The sequence below is a fragment of the Gavia stellata genome, chromosome 6 (assembly GCF_030936135.1).
Source record: "Gavia stellata isolate bGavSte3 chromosome 6, bGavSte3.hap2, whole genome shotgun sequence".
Classification (NCBI taxonomy): Eukaryota; Metazoa; Chordata; class Aves; order Gaviiformes; family Gaviidae; genus Gavia; species Gavia stellata.
Window position 1 is genome coordinate 46,000,819 of NC_082599.1, and position 5,529 is coordinate 46,006,347.

Consider the following 5,529-nt stretch of genomic DNA (forward strand, 5'->3'; position numbering starts at 1 on the left):
GCTTTCCCTGCTTACATTCCTTGTTGTCAATGAGAAAACACTGGTATCCCTGAGTCCCTGCTAAAACACTGCCGTACCTTTGCCTAGATCCACTTTTAAAAGAAGCTACAGCTTTTGGTGCCTACATAAGAGTAGATCGAGCCCATTGCATGTAAGCAAAGGTGTGTTACGTTCACTTTTATATTATTAATGTATTATCCACAGAACTATTACGGTCCTTTGTAGTCAAATTCAGATATACTTCACCTGCTTAAATTCAGTCAAATACAATCTACTGATAGAAAAGATGGTGATTTGCTTTCTTAACCTTAGCTTTATACGTCCTTAGGGAACAGAGCAGGCTGCTCAGACACTGCCTCTCGTTCAGACCCGCACGATGAAGTGGAAGGATGTGTGCTACGGTGACCCATGAGGTAGGTGCTATTTTTAACTCCGCCAAGGATCACCGTTAACTGGACATACAGAGTAGCGTGGACCAGATAACAGCAGTTGGGCCACGCTCCATGCTGGATGTGTACCAGCAGGCCATAAGCGTGACCTCTCCTGGTAAGACAACACAAGCCAGGGGAACATGTGGCGTCCCCAAGCAGGACAGTACAGACTTGTCGTGCCATAAACAACGTTCGCCTGCAGGAATTGGCTTGAGAGGCAAGTGAGTAGGGCAAGTCACGTAATTCCCAAGGCAAGGGAGTTTCCACTAAAGTAAGTAAGGTCTCACCATGGGTGTGCCCTAGCTTTTGCCTAGGGTTGGGATGTGTCTAATGTAGCTCTCCTCGCAGCATCCCAGACTGCAGGACTGAGTAGGCAGGTGTCATCAGTAACATTTACTGTTACCACTTATGAGTCCCCAGTGCCTTCATTACCTTTTTTTTTTTACATTAGTACATTATAAATAAGATCACATTACAGAGGCTGGCATCTCTCTTCTGAAGGAAATTCTCTTTTTGTTTTGTTTTCTTCCTTGATAATATCTCAAAACTGGCTGAATAACTCCAAAGCCACAACGTGTGTGACTAGGCTATGCTGTGGTCTGAGGGAGACAGGACTTAATGGAGATAGAAGCAATTGTCAGTTCTCCTTTTAAGGTGTTTGGTAGCATTTTAAGACTATTCTATAGTCATTCCCTTTTGAATCTTTACCAATGCCTTAATGCAGCATTGCTAGATTATGAACACAGATTTACTATTGAAGACAACTGTCTTGAGGAGAGACTGCTTTTCAAGGAGTCACAGAAACACAAGACAAGCCTACAAAAGATAAAATATATGGCAACCTTTTTCTAGTTACTGCTGTCTTTAAGAGTTTTTCCTGTTCAGGCCTTCTCCAGGAAATACATATCAATGATGCATGAATTATAAAGGCTATGTTGCCATTTAAAGCCTAACTTATCTAGGCCACTTTATTTATTTATAAGGAGGTGCATGAAAAGCAAAACAATAGCAAAGCCACAGGAACTGTAAGATTGTATGACAGAGAAGAAATGAAAACTGGTCAACAGCATAGAGACCTGATAGCTTAAAAATACTTCAAGCATTGTGTTAAAACATACAAATGCTGCTGTTCACACAAACTGCAAGTGTTCTTTACCCTTTTCATCAGAACTGTCTTTCAAATACAGTATCTTTCCTTTAAAGATGGAATGCAAATCAAAACAACAGTTACAACAAATAAAAAGCTTGTTTAATGCAAATAACTGTAATTAGCTGGCTGTGATGTAATGGAAATCCCATTCCAGACATACATCTATTAATTTCCTTCTGTTTATCTGCTACACCTGACAGAGTTTTCCAAAAAGAGAAGTCTTTCTTACCCGGCTATGGCCTCTGCTGGAATGGCAGGACCAGAGCTAAAGGCAGAGAAGCAGCCCTGGAGTTAGATCCTGAGCTACGGTAACATCTCCAGTCAGCCAGGCAGAGAGTGGGAGATGTATGGCAGCAGATTAGTGATGAGTGACCTAGTTTTCTCCCTCATTACATCTTCTCCAAAGATACCCACCATAGTGACCAAAAAGCAATACCAATTAAGTTGAGAAGCCACCTCATTAGGGGAGATTACAGTGTCCACAGTATAGCTGTATGGGACAGTTACCACTCCTTGCCACTGATGTTGAGATAATTTACAGAAAAGTGTGACTGGAGCTCCTTAAAGCAGTTGAGTAAATGCCAGCTACTGCAATAAGGCGGATACAGGCCAGGGCTGCATCACTGTTTTCATAAAGTGACACCCCGGTGGCTCTTTGGCACTAGATTTGTGCTGTGTTACAGTACAACACTAAAGCCTAAATCTGTCACAACTCAGAATCAGCAGCAGGGCTCCGCTGGTCTGACTTGTCCCTAAAGAATATTGTCCTTTTCCCATGTTCATAAAATGCAGCTGTGGGTTTTTTTCCTTTTCTTCTTGGAGGGTGAGGGAGGAGGAAGTAGAGAAATGGGAAAGCAGCTTAAAAGCCCAAACCACTGAAGGAGCCAGATTCGGTTTCACCTGAAGGGTGGTGAGGTTTATTGTTACTGCACAGTTTGGGGAGCTTCACTGAAGTCAGCCAGTCGGAGGCACAGCTCTCTCCCTGTTCTCAGTTCTGGTGTTCCCACACAGGCGTCTCAACAGCTTTTGTTCATGACTCTAGCCCCATGTATTACATGAAGTAAATACAGGAGGACCAGCTAACAAATGGAATGTACCAAGTGCTGCGACAAAATGCTCAGAAAAGACTTGAATGTGTTGGCATGTGCTGAAGCTTCTTCAGCTCTTGAGGCTCTATTTTTGGGCTCAGTAGTGCAACTGAACTTCACAAACCCCGATCACCATACTAACATACTCATGAGTGATTTCTAAACAGCTGAGGATGAAGAATTAGCATTTTCAACAGCTATTTCTGAGTATCCCTTATGGCATGAGAAAAAAACCCTCAACTCTCCAGACTTCCCAAATGCAGGCTTAGGCCAACACTTGTCAGTGGTTTTCTATATGCGTCTGCGTGGCACAGAAAAGCATAAAGCCGTGAGGTATTCGATAGGCAACGGTTCTGCAGGTGTAGGTGTCCTATGCAAATGAAGTTTGCTCCCCAAGAAGAGACTGCAGCCCAACAGCCTGGTACTTGCATTTCAGATGTATCACTAGAAATTTAAGGTTAGGGTAGCTAGTCCGTATAACCTAAAAGACACATGTACATTGCAGAGGCTGCCATTTTCAGCTGAAAAATATGAACTGTCTGGAAATAAAGCATATATTTACTCAAAATTTTCAAGCTTAAAATCTGCAGAACATCTTTATTACAACCAGTATACTCAAAGAACCAATGTAGGAACACGGTAGAGAGGAGGAAGAGGAGATTTGTAAAATTCTCCCCAAACAGTTTAATTTGAAGCTAATCAGCTCCTTGTCTACACAGACCTAGCCCTGACAGTCTGAAGGAATTTATTTGGTTTATTTCTTTTTTGTAGTGTTTTTGCAGTATTCATACTGCACAGCATTTTAAAAGTATTAATTGTGCTTTATAAAAATCATCCCCTGTAGTTCTTGTATCACCTCCTGGCTTTCTTAATCTCGTGTGCTAGAGTGAAACTTTGTACCAAATAACACTAAAGGCACACAAGAGCGATTAGAAGCAAAATTAAAAAGTTATTAATGCTGTTACTCTTTTTAAAATTGGGGTCATCACAAACCTAACCCATCTACAGCTTAGGGCATGAAAGCACAAGAGGATTATGCAGAAGTATCATTGCCAAATTAGCTTCATTGTTTTACCCAATTTATTACTTATTTAGTTTTGGTGCCTGACTTGGTGGTGAAGGAAGGAGAACAGGGAGAAGGATTCACTGGCACTGCATTTTGTGAAAAGGGCCTTCTGTCACAGAGACTCATTTTGCATGATAGTTCTGGTAAATCCCTCCTTAATTGTCTACTCTCATCAAAGCAGTAGTAAGGGGTGTTACAACTCAAGAAGACAAAGCAACCAACCCAGTAGTCTTGATCTCATCAGAGGGAAACAAGTAGCCAAAGCCATCAGGTTACACAGAAACACATTCTCAGATGTTTTCCTTTTGTGGTAAAGATAACTTAAAGTCTGTTTTTCCCCAAACAGCATGAGCAGGCTGCAGATAGATAGTGACAGCAGCATTAAGAGAATTTGAACTTTAAGGAAGGAAGCAGGTTACTTTAGTCTTATAGAATGAAAAGGCATGGTAGAGAGACCAAGTTCGTACTTAGCCTTTTTGTAAAGAATAATTTAAAAAACCCAAACCAAACAGCTATCAGGGTTTAGGGAAGAAATACATTTAGAAGCTTTAAATATGCAGAAGTGACATTTTGCCAACTTTGTTTTAAGAAGTGAAATTATAATGAGTCATTAGTATGGTTTCCCCCCTATCCTGGCCTCCATAAAAAAAGGGCACCTAGTGCAATAGCTCTTAGTATATTACAAGTCTCATCTTCCAGCTTCGGAAAGGGTGTTGTACTTTGACAGCTGCTCAAATGAACTAAATTAAAGATGGCAGGAGTTAAAGTTTTCTTTCAAAAACCTGGACAGTACCAACAAGTTTAAGATGTTGCCCTAAAATCCAAAGTTTCACCCTACCAACACATACCATTGCAGTTGTACAAGGAAGTGTACTGGTGATGATACAAGCAGGACCCATTCTCTCAAGCACATTTCAAATTCTGTTTCAAGAAGTTTACATGCAGAATCTAGAGAACTGTTCTGGTACTGATGCATGCCATGCATCCATGACTGGAAGCTTAATTTTTTCTTCAAGACATAAATTTATTCTATACAGTTGCTCATCAGCAGGTCATGCATTTCTCCATGTGCCACCTTTACTGAATCACTGCCTAAGCAAAATTCTAAGGACTCCAGTTTGAACAATTGATCCATAGTTAAGGATCTCTACTGAAACTTGTCAGTCCACATTTCAATATTCTGAGTCAATTTTAACAAGTATGTTAACTCTAGGGAGTTCAACATACAACAACATACAAGTTCTTAAGTTAATTTAGATATTTTGGAAACACAGAGGTAATTCACTAGAACCACTACAGAATACAGGAATTGGAAGAGTAGAGGTACCACCATGTTCAAAATAAAGAGGACTTACCCCCTCTTCTTCAGTGTTTCAGCAGTTTTCTAAATAGTCAAAAGAAATTAACATAAGACTTGATTAAAAAAACCTGAAAAACTTGAACTCATTAAAGAAGTCTCTTGCCAATCACATTTGATCAGGATATACTTTTTATGCATACTATTCTGTGGCTATCAGTAGAAAGCAACCACCAACTTGAAATGAAACAGTAAAGTGATGCTCAACATTTGGTAACTGAAAGCTTAAAGTCAAGTCCTAACCTCGGTCAGCAACTTCTAGACAAACATACTGGAGTCTTCAGCAGGATCCTTAGTGTAACTAGTGTGCCTTTAAAACACATTACAGCAGAAACCACCCAAGATGGATAAGCTAGTTTTATTCCTAGGAACAAACACTGCAGACTTATCCACTTCCTTCCAGAAAGGACGTTTTAAGGAAGTTTAAATATTTACCA